This window comes from Schistocerca nitens, chromosome 2, assembly GCF_023898315.1.
Source record: "Schistocerca nitens isolate TAMUIC-IGC-003100 chromosome 2, iqSchNite1.1, whole genome shotgun sequence".
In the NCBI taxonomy this organism is placed as follows: Eukaryota; Metazoa; Arthropoda; class Insecta; order Orthoptera; family Acrididae; genus Schistocerca; species Schistocerca nitens.
The window spans coordinates 181,146,560-181,169,644 of NC_064615.1; positions in this window are offsets into that span (position 1 = coordinate 181,146,560).

The window sequence follows — 23,085 nt, forward strand, 5'->3', positions numbered from 1 at the left end:
TCTTTTGATAGAAATGTCTTCGAAGCTGCCAAGTAAGTCTAATAGCTAGTTCCCTTCTTTTGCATCCATAACTCTACGCAGCACATGCTCACCTTTTTTTGTTGCTATAGTCGAAGGATTTTTCATTCTGATATTCTGCAGATGCTTCATTAGTGTAGGTGTATGACATTTTATGCAGCTAGTATACAAACACAGTTAACCGATGCTTCTCTCTGAGACACTCACAATCTCTCCCACTTCTTAGTCACAACACACTGTGGACTACTGCGCGTTCAACGGGCTGGTGTAATGGCAGAAAAAAACAAAGCGAAGTGACTAAAATCAGCGATGCAAGTTGGGCAAGAATAAAATGCTAAGGAGGTTGCGTGGGTAAGACACATATGCGACCAGCTAAAGAGCAAATGGACATTAAAAGTGTATCTCGGAAATCATTCTGAATAACGCCTATGTCTACAAGAAGTTTCCTGCTTGAAATGATCGTTCCTGTGATATCCTTTAATATTGACCATTCCATCTGGGACACAATGTCTGAATCGCGCCTTCTCCTTGAATACAAAGATTAAAATGTGGTGAAAACACTTTATTGTGCACCACGGCCTACTCTGCGCGGTACGGACTTCACAACACGTATCAGCCAATCGTGTTTGTAAACACCGGCTGTGCACGCTAACTGCACGCTAACTTCACGCTGACCGAACCTGTCAGCAGGCCACCAATAGATGTGGGTGGGCTGTACATTTCCGCGGCTAAACTACTCACGGTTTCTCATCTTTAGCTGTGGGCGGATTTTACGTGCAAAAACAATTAACCTCCAGAATGAGATTTTCACTCTGCAGCGGAGTGTGCGCCGATATGAAACTTCCTGGCAGATTAAAACTGTGTGCCGGACCGAGACTCGAACTCGGGACCTTTGCCTTTCGTGGGCAAGTGCTCTACCAACTGAGATACCCAAGCACGACTCACGCCGCGTCCTCACAGCTTTATTTCTGCCAGTACCTCGTCTCCTACCTTCCAAACTTTACAGAAGCTCTCATGCGAACCTTGCAGAACTAGCACTCCTGAAAGAAAGGATATTGCGGAGACATAGCTTAGCCACAGCCTAGGGGATGTTTACAGAATGAGATTTTCACTCTGCAGCGGAGTGCTAGTTCTGCAAGGTTCGCAGGAGAGCTTCTGTAAAGTTTGGAAGGTAGGAGACGAGGTACTGACAGAAGTAAAGCTGTGAGGACGGGGCGTGAGTCGTGCTTGGGTAGTTCAGTTGGTAGAGCACTTGCCCGCAAAAGGCAAAGGTCCCGAGTTCGAGTCTCGGTCCGGAACACAGTTTTAATCTGCCAGGAAGTTTCACAATCAACCTCGTTCGAATTTTATGTGTAAGGTCTCCCTTAAACAACTCCGGGATGGAGCAAGACTGTAGTTTAAAATTTGGTCCACTGATGTTTCGGACGTTGGTTTAAGACAGGTTTTAACGTTCGAAAAAAATCTTGCTTCGTTTGGATTTTATGTGCAAAAAAGCAATATTTTTGTGAGTATTTTTTACTCGCCACTTCTATGTTTCAAAGTTGTGTGAATCAGTTAAAATTTGGAGCTGAAGTGTACAGCCCAGCCGGCCGAAGTGGCCGTGCGGTTAAAGGCGCTGCAGTCTGGAACCGCAAGACCGCTACGGTCGCAGGTTCGAATCCTGCCTCGGGCATGGATGTTTGTGATGTCCTTAGGTTAGTTAGGTTTAACTAGTTCTAAGTTCTAGGGGACTAATGACCTCAGCAGTTGAGTCCCATAGTGCTCAGAGCCATTTGAACCATTTTTTTGTACAGCCCATCGACATCTATTGGTAGGCTGCTGACAGGTTTGGTCAGAATGAAGTTAGTGTGCAGTGGGTACCAAATCCGCTCTGGACATTGGGGAAAGACTCCGTCCGCTCTGCAAGCAGATAATGTCCACGTACAGCTTCGCTGAGCCCAAGATTGCCCGTAATGAATCTCTACACGCTCCTCGGTTCTTCCTCTTCACGTCTCGCTTGCTGATCGCCTACGAACATCTCTCCCATCCGAACTGTGGGACGGGGCGACTGCGTGGGCCAGCAACGCCGAACCCAAAACCAGTGTGGCAAGCGCCACAACACGCCACAGCGCCGCTCCACGACTTGTCACGCGTTGGAGACGGCGGCCCACGGCGGCGGCTCATGTTGTCCCCCGCCTGCTCCCTACCTCTGACTGGCACATCCGGGACCAGCTCGCCGACGGACAACCCCGATCTCCTGCGCAATGCATGGCTCCCGGCGACCCGCCACATTGTTATCAAACGATTACACAGCGGCCAAGGTGCTGAACTCCAGATGATGTTGGCGACACTTCTGTGCAGCTGACTGCCCCTCCGAACTGTCTTGCTAGTGCAAACTGTAAGACACCAAACGTGCCCTGTGGTTCCACAGCCCCTTACCCACTTGAGCCATCTTGACAGGGCAAGCAGAGCCGTGCTGCGAAACTTAAATGTCACAGCTAAATGGGAGGGCTGGTGCTGTCGTGGCTTCTGCAGAAAGCGAAAGTAATAGCAGTTTCAGCCCACTCCGTGGCCAGGGGTCTTTGTGTGGGCGATAATTTTACGATCTATTGCAGTAGCAGGAACTAGGAAGTAGTAGCTAATTACAGAGATGCGCCTTCCCTCAATCAGTAACTTTCATGGCTGTGAAAGCGTTATGCTGTTGAATATGGGACAGTAATATTGTGGTGTCACCGCCAGACACCACACTTGCTAGGTGGTAGCTTTAAATCGGCCACGGTCCATTAGTACATGTCGGACCCGCGTGTCGCCACTGTCAGTGATCGCAGACCGAGCGCCACCACACGGCAGGTCTCGAGAGACTTACTAGCACTCGCCCCAGTTGTACGGACGACTTTGCTAGCGACTACACTGACGAAGCCTCGCTCCTTTGCAGACCAGATAGTTAGAATAGCCTTCAGCTAAGTCCATGGCTACGACCTAGCAAGGCGCCATTAGCCTTACGTAGCTTGTATCTAAAGAGTCTCACTTGTATCGTCAAGAGCGATGTACCACAAGGATGGATTAAAGTTAAGTATTCCAGGAGCTACGTACTTTTCTTTATAGCATTCATTACGTATCCTGTTTCAGACCTATCTCTAGCCTGCGTCAGTAACGCGTGCCTTTCGGCTACTTCAGAGTGGCGTGGCTGTCTTGCTACGCCACAACAAATATCATAGCAGCCAGCGACACGGAGAGAGAGAGAGAGAGAGAGAGAGAGGGAGGGAGAGAGAGAGGGAAAGAAGGAGAGCGAGCGAGCGAGAGAGAGAGAGAGAGAGAGACTGTGTACTGGGTCTCACAACCGGTGGTGCCACATAGTCGCAGCAGGCAGAGGCTATGCAGCAAGAGCCCTGAGACATTCCCTCCTTCTCCACGTCACGGTAGGTGGTGAGATCCCGGGATCTTCGGAGTCGGATAAGGCCGTCTGCACAGGGAAAGCCACTCAGCTGTAGTATTATTTTGATCACGTGCGAAAGAACAGACACCACATACATAATTAAGGCGAGGACGGCCAGCGATCCCTTCAGTGCGGACGCACACCACGCTCGAAGTTTAATGGAGTCGGCCGAATGCCTTGACTAGTGAGGATAATGGGCAACGGACACTGCATCATTACTGTGTAGCTCGGTCAGACGGGAGGTTTGTGTAGGGCAGTCCGTGCAGTTTCGATGATCATTATGTACAGATGGTGCAGTGGTCAGTGTATCTGCCTAGTAAGTGGGAGACCCGGGTTCGAATCCTGGTCTGGCACACATTTTCAACTCTCCCCATAGATTAAAACCAATGACCACGGGCAGCTAACGTAATTAATTCCACTGTGTCTTGATAAAGGAGAAATGTTGTTACCAACCATCTCGAAAAGTACTTGACCCAATTACATTGTGTGCGAGATATTAAACATTCCGTGCACTACAGCTAGTTCACTAAAAGTCTAACAAGTAACGTCATATATTAATCGCGTAAAGAAGTATTTGCATAAATGTTATCACTTTTCTGTTTGAGTAATCCAGTATTTGCAAATATTATATTTGCGATCAATGCTTTCCAAATTTAAACAACACAGAAAAGCAGAATGTGTAATAAATAGAAAATGATTTAAAACGTTTTATTATTCCTGTAAGAGGACAGGAATAGCTAGGCACAGACTTTATTTATTGTAACAGTGTTATACCGGAGCCAAGGTAGCCCTTTAGGGCTAGCAACCCATATTACACCACAGAGGACGAGGTTGTCTATGCCCAAGGCGTACCCAAAAGCACCATGGTAAACACCGGCTATTTACATACAAGTTAATGGAAACAGACGTTCTGAGCACTACTTCCTGCAAGGGGAGCTCGAGCCACGGCCCGCAGGAACTATCACTATGCCAAAACATGATTGCCTGGAGACAGCTATTTACGGCCTGAAGTTCAGTTCATGCCGGTTGCCGACCTCTTGTGCACTGCGACCATCGAAGATTACGTCTCGGAATTGGACTGTTACTAGTGTGTAAGCGTATTACCACGAACTTTGTGGAAAATTAGAAGTGAACTTTTGTTTGCCTCAATTAGGAGTTTTCTTTTATTGTTACCTTTCATTTGTATGTTCAGTCATCAACCTTGTGAACGTACATCAATAAAAGATGTGTTTGTGAAAAATTGTCAATTGTCAGTCACAACAAACAGTATCAAGTGCAGTAGTGTCAGTGTTTTTGTTGTGGTCTGTGCTGTGAATACAGCTGTATACTGATGATCGATGAAAAGTATGTGGAAAAAAAAACTTAAAATGAGGCTACATATGGAGATGCCAAACAAAAGATTGGCCACTATGAGATAATTAACATAACACTGCAAAAAAGGAATGATGGAGAATATGAAATTATTATTATTATTACAGTTTTAAACATGACTGTTTCTCAACAACTAAGTATTAGTTTCAACATAGGATTTTACAGCCAACCGGTTGCAAATAACTGTTTGGTACATTGATCTAGGTTTCGACACCTACTACGGATGTCTTCATCAGGATAAAATTTTGAGAAACCTTACAATTACATTGCGAGAAAGCAAGTGTCAGAATTAAGAGCAGATATGCGCAAGTCAAAAAATAAAACACGTTCCAGCCTTCTACATCTGCATCTACGTGATTACTCTGCTACTCTATGAACCAGCTTCAAGCCGTCTCTCAACTCGCGAACGGCGCGCGGGAGAAACGAGTGTTGTCACGTGTGCCCAGCAAGGAATAACATCAGAGTCTGATGTGAAAAAAAAAGCAAAAGAAAAACAGTGAACGGTCCAAGGTTAACAAGTGCAACATCGAGAGGAGTGAAAGAGTTGCGGTGTCGTGGTTGAATTCGGATTTGGCATTTTCTCCTGGATGGACACACGAAGCTGCAACAGCACAAGAAATATAGGCAAGACTTCGCTAATTACTTGCGACTTATATTTACCGACACGCCGGCCAGATGGGGTGTGACGGGTGAGATATGAGATAGACGAAGAAGCCGAGATAGACATCGATCACACTTACGGACGCTTAGTTAATTTCGAGAAGACGACCCAGTCTTACACCAACGTCTGGAGAACGAGTCGATAGATGGCTCTCTTGCTCTATCGAACGTCGGGTCGTGAGCAGGGGATTAAAAAAAAAAAAAAAAAAATTGGGATGGTGCTGGATTGCTAATCAGACTATCCGGGTTCACATCTCTCGTGTTCTATTTATTTTTATTTTTTTTTCACAAAATTATGGACTGTCCGTCCTGCCATTGAAATGTTTGTTTTCTTTCTGTAGGCTTGGCAGATGTCATACTACGCAATGTTTTAGAGTATGAGTCATGTGGTAAGAATACATTACCGTCTCAAGTAAATGTAATGAATAGCGAGAGCAGGCGAGATACTACATAGATGTCTCACAGAAATGAAAACCCAAATAAACGGGTGAGAGCTATGTAACAACAAAGGAATTTAAGAGTCAAAACGTCCAAAAAAGTACGAACCTTCAAAAACATTAAAAATATGTGTTTTGACAGAGCAGAGGAAAAACTGTGTGATTGTGAAACCGTTGTGTTCATTTGTTGCAGCTTATGTGACAAAGTATTATATTTTCATCATTTCCTTGGCAGTGATCACATTCACATTCATACGAACACCTAAATCGGACAATGAGGCATGTCTCACTCACTTATCAAGCGTACAAGTTAGGTGCGTCGATAAGAGATTCCTATCATATGATACACGTACTGTCACTACTGTCGAGTATGGCACACCAGACGTGTTTTCCAGTGGAGGATTCTGTTGACTTGTTGCCCTGTCGTCAAAAGTTTGCGGTTCCCATTCGAAAGCTACTTCCTTTCGGCTGCTAATAGAGTAGTTGTGCGAAATCAACATTCATTAAGGTCCCTTCCTTACACCTCGCTGTTGCAAACTGTCGTTACACCACGACACAGACACAAATATCCAAATAACAGCGGATAGCGGAAAAGAAAAAAATGGTACGACGGAGCCTTGAACACGGGTCGCTTGCTTTGGAGTCTACCAGCGTGACCATTTAACCACGGTGGCGTGGCTCTTACGCAGTGCTCTATGTTGCACGTCTTGTCTTATGAGTAAGTTCTATTTGTTTCTCGTTGTTTGTTTCTCGATAACTCTTTTCATTCACGAGCTGCAATTCAAGAATTAAATATGGCGCGGACAGCTTGCTTCTTAAACTACCTATTTTCACAATCTATAATCATAAAATATTTTGATTAATAATCGAAGCTCGGCACTGACATATAAAGTTGCTTCACAAATTCTCTTCACCATCTTTACAGTATATTAATAGACCTAGTAGCCACTTAATGTGATCTGTGTGATTGTCAACATCTGTTAGTTCATGTGTAGTAGTATCGTTTGTGTGTATGATCGTGTGAGTGATTACGAAGCTGCTATATGATCCAGTACTACAATATACTATTTGCAAATCTATGTTAATCGTCCAACTATCGTAAATGTTTTCCTTCTCTCTAATCTCGAGTTATCTATTAGTACACGTACAAGTGAAATGCTAAAATCGTGTGTGCTTGAAACTTTGTTGTAACATGGCTTTGTGTAGTCCAATGCGTTCACCGACACATTAATTAATATAACAGGGTAATTAAATTGTATATCCCGACGGCTATCTTTTGGTTCAGAAAATCGATTTTTTTAAAATTGCGTTTTGGATCCACAAAAGTGTTTAGAACCCACCCCTGAAACGGTTTTTCCGAATACGGAACGGAAATATTTGTTATTTGCGGTTGTACAAAAAAATGAACCTGCCTGAAATCTGCCTTTTTCGCCCACCTGTTTTTTCGGGTATTTCGACTTTGTAGCCGCGAAAAATTATTCTATTTGCTTACTCATGAGTAAAACTGATAAAGTGATCAAGAAGCTTACGACTTACTACGGGTTGGAAATCCGACGGCATTCCATTTCGGTGGAACAGATGAAGAAGGCAACTTGGGCAACGTATTTCCACAAGTGTTCGACGGATGACCACCCACAACACCAAAATTGTCCGGCTGGGGAAACTAGTTGGTGCAAGTGGCGCATTGCAGAGGCTACCGGACATCTGGACGAATATCAGCACGACCAGCCGCTCTCCAAAGAAGTTCAAAAAGTGATTCATCCGATCTACGAGGCCATTTCGGAGGACGAGTTATTGTACCGGTACTTGGGAGGAAACACACAAAATTCAAATGAAAGTTTGAACGCGTGTGTTTGGAAGTTAGCCCCAAGTATTTGCATTCTGGTGCAAAGACTGTGGAGATGGCGACTTTCCTGTCAGTGAGCAGCTTCAACGAAGTGTATTCAGCAATTCCGAAGACCATGACAACGGTGGACGCCACCCTGGGACTCTATTCGACGCAGTTCGCCAAGCATTCGGACGACCACCGGATTCAAGCGGCCGAAAACCGCTTGTCACCTGCCGTCCGAGCGGCTCTGGAGCAGCGCATGATGGCCCAGATCGAGTAGAACGCCCTCTATGAGGAAGAGGAAGGACTAGTTTATGGACCCGGGATAGCAGATTGAACGTACGTTGCATAATGTAGCATTTATATGTAGTCAAAACTTCAAACCCATTTTTATCGAAATGACTTTTTTCATCGCGCGGTATGGTAGCTTCAAATCTACTGAACCGATTGGCATGATCCTTTGTTTCCGACGAAGCTAACTAAATTGTCTAGGAGTTGTACCACTTTTATTCCGATCCATCAACTATAAATACTTTTAATTGGCCGACGAAGTCGAAAAATCGATGAAAAAAATCCTATTTTCTTTCAAAGGCTGCCATTTTGTTTCTTATGGTCCAAATAACTTAAGCGAGGTACAACTCCTCAAGAATCTTATATACTTCGCTAACGTCAACTCAATTTTGATTTCAGACGAGCTGGTTGACGTGTGACAAGCCACGCGTGGAGGTCTTCATCGAAATTTTGTTTCGTTCCGACGGCACTTCCGCCTTTGCTCTTCGACATTTTCGGTTGAAAAAATTTCAGTTTATAGAGGAAATATCAATAAATATTTTCACCAAATTTGACATTGATATCTATAATACATCTCGAGAAAAAAATTCTCAAAGAACATGCTTTTTTCGGGTCAAAGATAGTAAACCTCCCCTTAAAAGTCGGCACCATTCGAAACACTTCATGTTGATACTTCTCTGCTTCAGACTGCTGGCACCCTCAGTGACCCCAAAGTTGTGACACTATGATTGCCTGACGAAGCATTGCTGTGTTGCCTTTGTGAGCGGATTGATTAATTAGTTAATAACAGTAACTGTACTCATATTTAAATGCATTATCCAATGAGACATGATCACAAATGTTTACTAAATGTTTTAAATGCCATTTTTCTTCTATTCCTTGCGATGAATTAAAACAGTCTTCATTTATTTTCATATTAATTGCTGCAAATCTGTACCGCATTTGAAACTGACCGTCTGTATAATGCGCATTCCCGAGTTCAACCATGTTACTTCGGTGTCAAAATTTACACCATAATAGCTAATCGCTACGAGTCGCGCACTTCTGCGATTTGTCATTGCTAGAAGACAAACAATAAAACATGCTCCCTTTCACAGTCTCTAACTCCACAGGGGCAGCGCTACTCACCCTTCTGCCCTTGAGCTAAGCGGTAAACCTTAATTAGCTCAGGTCCAGTTCACCCATCTTAATTAAAATGAAGCACATCTTAAAATATTGCTGCCTATTTTGGTATTTCTGTTTGTTACCGTGCAGTAAAACTACGTTCTTAAGAACCTTTGACGTTAGTTGACGTTTATGGATTCGAGGGTTAGTTGCTACATATGTATTGTTATGAAACACAGCTGAAAGTCGCATGGCCACGTTAGGTTTTTATACGGACCGCAGTCTGACGGCCACTGCCGTTGAGTGTAGACGACCTAGGACGATGGAACGGACACCGCCTATCGAGAAACGCATGTGATTTAAAAAGTCCGCAGTAGTCACTCTGCAATTGCTGCGAATGAGTTCCTCGATCACCTGGACACTGTCGCCTGTGGTCTACACTACTGGCCATTAAAATTGCTACACCAAGAAGAAATGCAGATGATAAACGGGTATTCATTGGACAACTGACATGTGATTACATTTTCACGCAATTTGGGTGCATAGATCACGAGAAATGAGTACCCAGAACAACCACCTCTGGCCGTAATAACGACCTTGATACGCCTGGGCATTGAGTCAAACAGAGCTTGGATGGCGTGTACAGGTACAGCTGCCCATGCAGCTTCAACACGATACCACAGTTCATCAAGAGTAGTGACTGGCGTATTGTGACGAGCTAGTTGCTCGGCCACCATTGACCAGACGTTTTCAATTGGTGAGATGTCTGGAGAATGTGCTGGCCAGGACAGCAGTTGAACATTTCATCTATCCAGAAAGGCCCGTACAGGACCTGTAACATTCGGTCCTGCATTATCCTGCTGAAATGTAGGGTTTCGCTGGCATCGAATGAAGGGTAGAGCCACGGGTCGTAACACATCTGAAATGTAACGTGCACTGTTCAAAGTGCCGTCAATGCGAACAAGAGGTGACCGAGACGTGTAACCATTGGCACCCCATACCATCACGCCGGGTGATACGCCATTATGGCGATGACGAATACACGGTTCCAATGTACGTTCACCGCGATGTCTCCAAACACGGATGCGACCATCATGATGCTGTAAACAGAACCTGGATTAAACCGAAAAAATTACGTTTTGCCATTCGCGCACCCAGGTTCGTCGTTGAGTACACCATCGCAGGCGCTCCTGTCTGTGATGCAGCGTCAAGGGTAACCGCAGCCATGGTCTCCGAGCTGATAGTCCATGCTGCTGCAAACATCGTCGAACTGTTCGTGAAGATGCTTGTTGTCTTGCAAACGTCCCCATCTGTTGACTCAGGTATCGAGACGTGGCTGCACGATCCGTTACAGCCATGCGGATACGATGCCTGTCATCTCGACTGCTAGTGATAGGAGGCCGTTGGGATCTAGCACGGCGTTCCGTATAACCCTCCTGAACCCACCGATTCCATATTCTGCTAACAACCATTGGATCTCGACCAACGCAAGCAGCAATGTCGCGATACGATAAACCGCAATCGCGATAGTCTACAATCCGACCTTTATCAAAGTCGGAGACGTAATGGTACGCATTTCTTCTCCTTACGCGAGACATCACAACAACGTTTCACCAGGCAACGCCGGTCAACTGCTGTTTGTGTATGAGAAATCGGTTGGAAATTTCCTCATGTCAGTACGCTGTAGGTGTCGCCACCGGCGCCAACCTTGAGTGAATGCTCTGAAAAGCTAATCATTTGCATATCACAGCATCTTCTTCCTGTCGGTTAAATTTCGCATCTGTAACACGTCATCTTCGCGGTGTAGCAATTTTAATGGCCAGTAGTGTATGTCGTTGGCCTTCCTTTCCGGTCATCATCACCCTCGTATGTGTAGCCTTGGTGAAGTAGTTGGCACCATTACACTACAGCAGAACGTGACACTGCGTTTATTCCATGTACCGCTACAATTTTACGGCGAATCTGTTTGCAATTTAGACGGTTTGCCCATAGAAATAGTATTATCTCTGGACTATGTTTCCAAGTGCTGCACCATTTCACTCGCACACTGTAAACCACCAGTCATCCGTACCGCAGCAGGACTGTGTCTGCGGTAAATCCAGAACATATACACCCTTTCTGACACCTCGCTGTCCTTATTGCGCAACGGTCATAGTATGGGACCACATGTGTAACTTACTTTCTAATGCCCTTACTTTTGTAAGAAGTGACTACTTGTGACATTTTATCGCTTGATAAAGTAGATGAAATATAGGACGGCCAGCAGTACTGCTACAAGCGACGATAGGGGCTTTTACGTGTTCAGTCTACCACGTAGCAGTGAATGCGGCGACTGCAGACGTGCTCACGCGTCCAGCCGCACGTGTCCGAGTAGAGGTACAGGCTGCTACCGTTTATCAGCGGGAAATGTGAGCGGCACAATGGCGGGACGCCTGAATGGAGCGGCCGCTGGCCACTGGATGCCGCGCCGCAGCGCTGGTGCGCGGCCCGACGTCTCTCCTACTGGAGCAGCGCTCGCCCTCTTTGTGGGCCGCTCTTCCGATCGCTGGCAATAAATCACTCTGCTTTCAGGCCGGCACCTCTATGCGAAAGCACCGCCTGTCAATAAACACTGTGCCCCACACATTTTCCCGTGTAGGCGCCAGCAGGTGCGTGTGTGAGCGACAGTTTCGCCGCTCCTCCCTTCCTTTTTCAACATTTACGTCTACATCTACACTACGCACCCATCTACAGTGCGTGGAGGGTACTTCTGGGACTACTAATGCTTTCCCCCATTCCTTGTTTTACTCGCGAATTGCGCATGGGAACTTCGACTCTCAATAAACCTCCGCATGATCTCCAATTTCTCCAATTTCTCTCACTTTCTCTAAGTGATTGTTTCGCAGTAGGTTAATGGGAAGAAGTATTACGTTGCCCGGCTCTTCCTGGAACGTATGCTCTCGGAAAGCGATCTCTGATACACAGCCTCTCTTTTATCGTCTGCTACTGGAGTTTAATAAGCACCTCTGCAAAACTCTCACACTTGCTAAACGATCCAGTCACGCACAGAGCTCCCCTTCGTTGGCTATCCTCTATCTCGTCTTCTATTAATCCTATCCGGTAAATGTCCCAAACTGATGAGCACTACTCAACATCCGGTCGGATAAGTTTTTCGAAAGCATTTTTTAGGCAAATTGCATTTCCTTCAGAATCTTCCAATGGGACCTGCTTTTCGTACAGTTCGTTTTAGGTGGTCGCTCTGGCCTGCTCTCCTAGTATTTTACGGGTGTTTCCGATGATTTATCATGAATAGTAATGGGTCTCTTCACATATTTCTGCGCAATAAGTCACGTTCAACGTCACCTGGCAGTTCCTACATCACTCACAGCTTCTCGGTAGGTTTCCCTGCAGTTACGTTAGTCTTCTTGCATTGCAAGCTTCTTTTAAACAATGGCACCGAGAGCCAACAGCCTCATATGGCGCCGGCCAGCGAGGCCGAGCGGTTCTAGGCGCTACAGTCGGGAACCGCGCGACCGCTGCGGTCGCAGGTTCGAATCCTGCCTCGGTCATGGATGTGTGTGATGTCCTTGGGTTCGTTAGGTTTAAGTAGTTCTAAGTTCTAGGGGACTGATGACCTCAGAAACTAAGTCCCATAGTGCTCAGAGCCATTTGAACCATTTTTGAACCTCATATGGCTTCCAATGTTATTCCTAGATCACACTAGATCATATATATATACAGTACACTAGATACTTTTACGGGACTGTTGCTGCTACGATACAAGCCTTACATGCATAATGAAGGAAAGTAGATCTATTGTAATCATTAACTTAAAATTTGATTATGGTTCAAATGGCTCTGAGCACTATGGGACTAACTTCTCAGGTCATCAGTCCCCTATAACTTAGAACTACTTCAACCTAACTAACCTAAGGACATCACACACATCCATGCCCGAGGCAGGATTCGAACCTGCGACCGTAGCGGTCGCGTGCTTCCAGACTGTAGCGCCTAGAACCGCTCGGCCACTCCGAGCGGCTAAAATTTGATGATGTTCACGTTATGATTGACAAGTAAAGAGAAAAAATACTAATAAAAGTTACTACGATTCATTATTTGCATACCAATACTCTAATGTTATCATCATACAACAGAATTACACAACATATGTTCCCCAGAACTTGAGCTATTCAGGAGTTTCCATTCCTAGTGTATTGAAGCAGTATTGTGTCTAACGTGCGTTTTTATCGTCCATCAGCTCTTTCCATAAAATCAGATATGATTTAATGTATTTCTTGCTTTTCTGCTTCGCATACGACGGAAAAAACCTACCTTATATTTGTAAGTCATTTTTATAGCCGTAGGCTGAAGCTACATCGCCTGTCATTCCAGTATGGATGAAAACTCGTCAGAAAAAAGAAAAGATAAGGGTTTAGCGTCCAAAAGATGACGAGGTCGTCAGGCAGAGGAACACGAGCGTTTCCGAAAAAGAGAAGAAAACTCGAGAAGTGAAAGGGAAGTTGGCTTCTCAACATACGAGAATAAGGGATAACTCTCTGTCGTGGAACATACTTCAAGCAACTGCCAAAGATATGTCTCCAATTGTATACGCCGCAATCGGGCAACAGATTCTCTACGTAACATCAACAAGCAGGAGAAAGTGGGGTAAGATCTGGTAGCTAATACACCAGAGCACTTTGGAGCTAAACTATTTCAGTAGAAATTGTCAGATTTAGTAAAAACGGTGACTGTTTGATTGTTTGATTGGGTACAATGTATTTCCCCTGAAAAGTCATAGTTTTTAATCTGAGACGTTCTTTTATAGAGAAAGTCAAATCGCCCAGTCTTACTCAACCAGTGGGCTATGAGCAGGTACACACAACGACTTCATGGGAATACAGAAAACGTGACTTTCAGTGGCAAAGCAGATGAACTTTTTATAGAAATATAATTTAATTAACAATGTTATTCACAAAATTCAAATGTAATGTAACAATCCCTATCATCTGCTCCACTGCAGCTTATGTGGGACCAGCAAAGACATTTTCCGCATTGAATCCAATCTTCTCCTTGTTGTTGTTGTTGTTGTTGTGGTCTTCAGTCCTGAGACTGCTTTTGATGTAGCTCTCCATGCTACCCTATCCTGTGCAAGTTTCTTCTTCTCCCAGTACCTACTGCAATCTACATCCTTCTGAATCTGCTTAGTGTATTCATATCTTAGTCTCGCTATACGATTTTTACCCTCCACGCTGCCCTGCAATGCTAAATTTGTGATCCCTTGATGCCTCAGAACATGTCCTACCAACCGGTCCCTTCTTCTCGTCAAGCTGTGCCACAAACTTCTCTTCTCCCCAATTCTATTCAATACCTCCTCATTAGTTATGTGATCTACCCATCTAATCTTCAGCATTCTTCTGTAGCACCACATTTCGAAAGCTTCTATTCTCCTCCTGTCCGAACTATTTATCGTCCATGTTTCACTTCCATACATGGCTACATTCCGTCCAAATACTTTCAGAAACGTCTTCCTGACACTTAAATCTATACTCGATGTTACGAAATTTTTCTTCTTCAGAAACGCTTTCCTTGCCATTGCCAGTCTACATTTTATATCTTCTCTACTTCGACCATCATCAGTTATTTTGCTCCCCAAATAGCAAAACTCCTTTACTACTTTAAGTGTCTCATTTCCTAATCTAATTCCTTCAGCATCACCCGACTTAATGCGACTACATTCCATTATCCTCGTTTTGCTTTTGTTGATGTTCATCTTACACACTCCTTTCAAGACACTGTCCACTCCCTTCAACTGCTCTTCCAAGTCCTTTGCTGTTTCTGACAGAATTGCAATGTCATCGGCGAACCTCAAAGTTTTTATTTCTTTTCCATGGACTTTAATATCTACTCCGAATTTTTCTTTTGTTTCCTTTACTGCTTGCTCAATATACAGATTGAATAACATCGGGGAGAGGCTACAACCCTGTCTCACTCCCTTCCCAACCGCTGCTTCCCTTTCATGCCCCTCGATTCTTATAACTGCCATCTGGTTTCTGTACAAATTGTAAATAGCCTTTCGCTCCCTGTATTTTACCCCTGCCACATTTAGAATTTGGAAGAGAGTATTCCAATCAACATTGTCAAAAGCTTTTTCTAAGTCTACAAATGCTAGAAACGTAGGTTTGCCTTTCCTTAAGCTTTCTTCTAAGATAAGTCGTAAGGTCAGTATTGCCTCACGTGTTCCAATATTTCTACGGAATCCAAACTGATCTTCCATAAGGTCGGTATCTACCAGTTTTTCCATTCGTCTGTAAAGAATTCGCGGTAGTATTTTGCAGCTGTGACTTATTAAACTGATAGTTCGGTAAGTTTCACATCTGTGAACACCTGCTTTCTTTGGGATTGGAATAATTATATTCTTCTTGAAGTCGGAGGGTACTTCACCTGTCTCATACATCTTCCTCACCAGATGGTAGAATTTTGTCAGGACTGGCTCTCCCAAGGCCATCAGTAGTTCTAATGGAATGTTGTCTACTCCCGGGGTCTTGTTTCGGCTCAGGTCTTTCAGCGCTCTGTCAAACTCTTCACGCAGTATAGTATCTCCCATTTCATCTTCATCTACATTCTGTTCCATTTCTATAGTATTGTCCTCAAGTACATCGCCCTTGTATAGACCCTCTATATATTCCTTCCATCTTTCTGCTTTCCCTTCTTTGGTTAGAACCGGGTTTCCATCTGAGCTCTTGATATTCACACAAGTGGTTCTCTTTTCTCCAAAGGTCTGTTTAATTTTCCTGTAGGCAGCATCTATCTTACCCCTAGTGAGTTAAGCCTCTACATCCTTACATTTTTCCTCTAGCCATCCATGCTTAGCCATTTTGCACTTCCTGTCGATCTCATTTTTGAGACGTTTGTATTCCTTTTTGCCTGCTTCATTTACTGCATTTTTATATTTTCTCCTTTCATCAATTAAATTCAATATTTCTTCTATTACCCAAGGATTTCTACTAGCCCTCGTCTTTTTACCTACTTGATCCACTGCTGCCTTCACTATTTCATTCCTCAAAGCTAACCATTCGTCTTCTACTGTATTTCTTTCCCCCATTCCTGTCAATTGTTCCCTTATGCTCTCCGTGAAACTCTGTACAACCTCTGGTTCTTTCAGTTTATCCAGGTCCCATCTCCTTAAATTCCCACCTTTTTGCAGCTTCTTCAATTTTAATCTGCAGTTCATAACCAATAGATTTTGGTCAGAGTCCACATCTGCCCCTGGAAATGTCTTACAATTTAAAACCTGGTTCCTAAATCTCTGTCTTACCATTATATAATCTATCTGATACCTCTTAGTACTTCCGGGATTCTTCCACGTATACAACCTTCTTTTATGATTCTTGAACCAAGTGTTAGCTATGATTAAGTTATGCTCTGTGCAAAATTCTACCAAAAGGCTTCCTCTTTCATTTCTTAGCCCCAATCCATATTCACCTACTATGTTTCTTTCTCTCCCTTTTCCTACACTCGAATTCCAGTCACCCATGACTATTAAATTTTCGTCTCCCTTCACTATCTGAATAATTTCTTTTATCTCATCATACATTTCATCAATTTCTTCATCTTCTCCTTCTGAGTTTGAAAATATGTCGTCCCATTACAAGCAGTTGACGTCTGAACTGTTTTTACTGTCTCCGTCCATAGACTCATCCTCGAATGATTTGAGTACTGCCTGGTCTTGCCACGACTCAACGTACCCCGGGAGCAAATGTTAAAAAACGAAACAAAAGTACGCTATTGTTGAACCAAATCCCTATTGTTTGCTAGTGTATGAACATTTACTAATCCTATAATGTTATTGACCGATGGCGTTTATTAAATGCAGTGACTACGAAACAATCGTAATTTAAAAACGCAATGACGGTATGCAGTTGACACTGTACAACAAACTAACGTTTACAGACGCGGTAAACTGAACAGCAACAACACGTCAGTACGGTCGCCGGGCGCTGATAACCGCGCATTTGAGCTCCCCACAAACCAAACCAAATAAAAAACCAAGCACGGTCGCTCATTCTTCTTGACTAGTCGAGTGTAATTCTGTCTCTCTCCACCAGAGGGCGTAAATTGTAATATCAGAAACGCGGTACCCAGTTTCATCCCACTACGTGGATTTACCCCACTTTCCCGTACCCCGCTCTTCTAAAAAATGGTTCAAATGAGTCTAAGCACTGTGGGACTTAACATCTGAGGTTATCAGTCCCCTTGACTTAGAACTACTTAAACCTAACTATCCTAAGGACATCACACACATCTATGCCCAAGGCAGGATTCGAACCTGTGACCATGACACCAGCGTGGTTCCGGATTGAAGCGCCTAGAACCGCTCGGCCACAGTGGCCGGCCCAGTCTTCTCACTGAGAACAACTAAAAGACAGTTATTCGGGTTCTTCGGAGGTTAAATTATGAGGAAAAATTAAAAATGCGTATATTCTTCGCGGAGTTGTAAGGCAGTCACACAATACATGCAAGTTTTCTCTGCTTCTGAGGTACGTACAAATGATATTACCAGGCACTACAAAATTAAGTGTTTGTCGTTTGACATGAAACTGTGATGTGTCAGTCACTTTAATTATAAGTTAATATCTCCTTCCATCCACACGCCCTAGGCTTATAAAACTATGCATCATTAACACTTGTCACGGTACAGAGAATTGATTGTGGCGATATAAAATAAGTTTCTGAAAACGCTGAAGCTAATAGGCAGAGGTCGAGGAATTTTCATGGGTCCCAAATTGCGAAATTAGCGTATCACGACATGTCCATGGGTATTTACTTAAAGAAAAGCACGGTAGAATATATATTTTTTTCTTTCTTCTGTTAGGTAGTGACAGAGTGGGGGAGGGGGAGGAGGAGGGTGAGAATCAGAACTCGCCTCGTGTTCAAGTTCCCGCGAAATTTCACTTAAAGCATTTGTATTCTATTCGAAGCTAGATGTATTCAACTCCACGCGGTTAGCCGGCCGGTGTGGCCGTGCGGTTCTAGGCGCTTCAGTCTGGAACCGCGTGACCGCTAAGGTCGCAGGTTCGAATCCTGCCTCGGGCATGGATGTGTGTGATGTCCTTAGGTTAGTTAGGTTTAAGTAGTTCTAAGTTCTAGGGGACTGATGAGCACAGATGTTAAGTCCCATAGTGCTTAGAGCCAGTTTGAGCCATCCGCGCGGTTATATGACTGAAAGAACCAAATGAACGCTTCCACACAAACATTACATACTTCTAAATCAGTATTTACTTACTAGTTGCACCAAATGTAATCTGGCCGGCCGCGGTGGCCGAGGGGTTCTAGGCGGTACAGTCTGGAACCGTGCGACCGCCACGGTCGCAGGTTCGAATCCTGCCTCAGCCATGGATGTGTGTGATGTCCTTGGATTAGTTAGGTTTAAGTAGTTCTAAGTTCTCGGGGACTGATGACCTCAGAAGTTAAGTCCCATAGTGTTCAGAGCCATTTGAACCAAATGTAATCTAATAAGTGAAACGAAGAGAAGAAAATCCTTGCACTCTTAGACTGAATACTGATAATTTTTCATATCATTTTCACGATCGAGTTGGTTGTTTTCATTACATTAAAACTAGAGCAACCACTAAGACATTAAAATTAGAGCAACTCCTAAGTGGCACCATTAAATTCATTACGTGTCCTAAACAATGTAACTTCAAGTATGAAACATTGTATTGTCATTATAAGTTGACGAATTAAACGCTTTCTGAAATTTAAATATCCAGTATTTTCGAAAATTATATTTTTCTCGAAACTTAAGACAGAGTTAGGAAGCTGCTGGAAAAAAAGAAAACTTAAAAATCTTCGTTACGTAGTCTTATTACAGAACACGAAATTGCGTTGATGGTCCTGCCGCAGGACGCGTTAAACAGCGAGTGCAGTGCGGCCGCCCAGACGTGGAGCTGAGTGGAAGGCGTGGCGCGGCTGATGGGTTTATGAGCGAGTGTTTTTAAACCGGAGACACGGGGCGTCCGGGGCGCTAACCGAGTTAGCGCGTAATCAAGCACACTCCCGGCTCGGGCCCCTACCCCTAACCCCTATCCAATTTCCGCCAACTTCTGTGGCGGCGTTCAGTCGCAATTTTCTGTGTGACGGCGTCGATTGCTGCGAGCAGGCGTCTCGTTAGCAAATTAATTCTTCGCTCGCGGTGAGACAGCGGGGGCGACAGCGAGAGCGGTTGTCGAATCGATGGCAGTCTCGGCACGCGGAGGCAGAACCTGCCACAGCGGTGGTGAGGGGCGCGAAGATTCTGCAAACACTTACAGGGGTCCCCGGTTTTAATTGACACGCATAGCAACGACTGCTCTGCTTACATCGCAGTTACGTCTCATCCCAGTTCTAACTCATCCAAATAACAAATTCGTTTCATATTTGCGAAATGTTCAATTGGTTCTGTACCTTTGAAGAATGCTCGAGTCAATGAAATCTGCGCTTCGCAGGAACTTCGTTAAGAGACTCGTATAATTAACATTACACTTATTACCGCTGTAAGACTAAGTTCCTCGGTTACAGCAAATCAGAGAGATTTAAAGCTCTTCTCGAGAGTTAAAGAAATATTTTTAATCTTGTGTTGAAACGGATAGGTGAAAAGCAAGACAATGCAGGAAGTAGGTTACAGTACAATTGTTCGCTCACTGCTTGAATACTGCTCACCAGTGTGGGATTCGTACCAGATAGGGTTGATAGAAGAGATACAGAAGATCCAACGGAGAGCAGCGAGCTTCGTTACAGACTCATTTAGTAATCGCGAAAGCGTTACGGAGATGATAGATAAACTCCAGTGGAAGACTCTGCAAGAAGGACGCTCAGTAGCTCGGTACAGGCTTTTGTTGAAGTTTCGAAAACATACCTTCACTGAGGAGTCAAGCAGTATATTGCTGCCTCCTACGTATATCCCACGAAGAGACCACGACGATAAAATCAGAGAGATTAGAGCCGACACAGAGGCATACCGACAATCTTTCTTTCCACGAACAATACGAGACTGGAATAGAAGGGAGAACCGATAGAAGTACTCAAAGTACCCTCCGCCACACACCGTCAGGTGTCTTACGGAATATGGATGTAGATGGCGATGTAGAGAATAGTTTAAATGACACATGTTCACAAGTTATATTGAAATAGTTGGCAATGTAATTGTATTTTTTTCGGATTGTTTCAGTCGGTTTGCCGGCCGTGGTGGTCTCGCGGTTCTAGGCGCTCAGTCCGGAACCGCGCGACTGCTACGGTCGCAGGTTCGAATCCTGCCTCGGGCATGGATGTGTGTGATGTCCTTAGGTTAGTTAGGTTTAAGTAGTTCTAAGTTCTAGGGGACTGATGACCACAGATGTTAAGTCCCATAGTGCTCAGAGCCATTTGAACCATTTTTTCAGTCGGTTTGATGAGCTCGACTATTATAATAAATTTCAAGCTCTATTTCAGTTCCTGCTGAAAAGAATAACACCTCCTTCCTGCAATAATACACTCCTGGAAATTGAAATAAGAACACCGTGAATTCATTGTCCCAGGAAGGGGAAACTTTATTGACACATTCCTGGGGTCAGATACATCACATGATCACACTGACAGAACCACAGGCACATAGACACAGGCAACAGAGCATGCACAATGTCGGCACTAGTACAGTGTATATCCACCTTTCGCAGCAATGCAGGCTGCTATTCTCCCATGGAGACGATCGTAGAGATGCTGGATGTAGTCCTGTGGAACGGCTTGCCATGCCATTTCCACCTGGCGCCTCAGTTGGACCAGCGTTCGTGCTGGACGTGCAGACCGCGTGAGACGACGCTTCATCCAGTCCCAAACATGCTCAATGGGGGACAGATCCGGAGATCTTGCTGGCCAGGGTAGTTGACTTACACCTTCTAGAGCACGTTGAGTGGCCGGTCTAGGAATGGTAGAACGATGGGTTCGATGACGGTTTGGATGTACCGTGCACTATTCAGTGTCCCCTCGACGATCACCAGTGGTGTACGGCCAGTGTAGGAGATAGCTCCCCACACCATGATGCCGGGTGTTGGCCCCGTGTGCCTCGGTCGTATGCAGTCCTGATTGTGGCGCTCACCTGCACGGCGCCAAACACGCATACGACCATCATTGGCACCAAGGCAGAAGCGACTCTCATCGCTGAAGACGACACGTCTCCATTCGTCCCTCCATTCACGCCTGTCGCGACACCACTGGAGGCGGGCTGCACGATGTTGGGGCGTGAGCGGAAGACGGCCTAACGGTGTGCGGGACCGTAGCCCAGCTTCATGGAGACGGTTGCGAATGGTCCTCGCCGATACCCCAGGAGCAACAGTGTCCCTAATTTGCTGGGAAGTGGCGGTGCGGTCCCCTACGGCACTGCGTAGGATCCTACGGTCTTGACGTGCATCCGTGCGTCGCTGCGGTCCGGTCCCAGGTCGACGGGCACGTGCACCTTCCGCCGACCACTGGCGACAACATCGATGTACTGTGGAGACCTCACGGCCCACGTGTTGAGCAATTCGGCGGTACGTCCACCCGGCCTCCCGCATGCCCACTATACGCCCTCGCTCAAAGTCCGTCAACTGCACATACGGTTCACGTCCACGCTGTCGCGGCATGCTACCAGTGTTAAAGACTGCGATGGAGCTCCGTATACCACGGCAAACTGGCTGACACTGACGGCGGCGGTGCACAAGTGCTGCGCAGCTAGCGCCATTCGACGGCCAACACCGCGGTTCCTGGTGTGTCCGCTGTGCCGTGCGTGTGATCATTGCTTGTACAGCCCTCTCGCAGTGACCGGAGCAATGGACATCGTGAGAAATTTTCAGGGTATGCTCCGTCATATGATGGACAGCTTCGTACATCGCCTGCGAGAATGCCGTGACAGAGAAGGACGGCATCTTGCTGATGTTATTTTCAAACGATGAAAAAATGTGTTTATGTTTCCTAAATGCTTTTTAATCTAGAATACGATTGTATGAATATAAATTTGATATCTGCATCCGTGTTTATTTTACACTGATTTAAAAAATGCAGGTTTGACTGCCGCACCCTGTATAAAAAGTCAGGCGATTAGTGTGCAAGTATCTCCGATGTGGTCGTAACAGCACGTCGGGAATTGACAGACTTTGAACGCGGAATGGTAATTGTAGCTAGAAGCACGAGACATTCCATTTCGGAAATCGTCAGGGAGTCAACCATTCCGAGATCAATAGTGTCAATAGCGTGCCGAGAACATCAAATTTAAGGCATCATCTCTCGCCACGGACAACACAGTGGCCGACGGCTTTCCCTTAAAGATCGAAAGCAGAGGCATTTGCGTAAAGTTGCCAGTGCTAACAGACAAACACCATTGTCTAAAATAACGGCAGAAATCAGTGTTCGTCGTACAATGCACATATCCGTTAGAAGCATATCCTGCTGCGTCTCTCCTGGGCTCCTGATCATATCGGTTGGACTCTAGACGACTGAAAAACCGTAACCCCATCAAATGACTCCTGTTTTCAGTTGGTAGGTTTCGAAACAGCATATCCAGACACTCCGGGATGATGATGGCATTGAAACAGAGGACGACACGCGTAAAGCTGAAATGCTAAACACCTTTTTCCAAAGCTGTTTCACAGAGGAAGACCGCACTGCACTTCCTTCTCTAAATCCTCGCACAAACGAAAAAATGGCTGACATCGAAATAAGTGTCCAAGGAATAGAAAAGCAACTGGAATCATTCAACGGAGGAAAGTCCACTGGACCTGATGGGATACCAATTCGATTCTACACACAGTACGCGAAAGAATTTGCCCCCCTTCTAACAGCCGTGTACCGCAAGTCTCTAGAGGAACGGAGGGTTCCAAATGATTGGAAAAGAGCACAGGTAGTCACAGTCTTCAAGAAGGGTCGTCGAGCAGATGTGCAAAACTATAGACCTATATATCTGACGTCGATCTGTTGTAGAATTTTAGAACATGTTT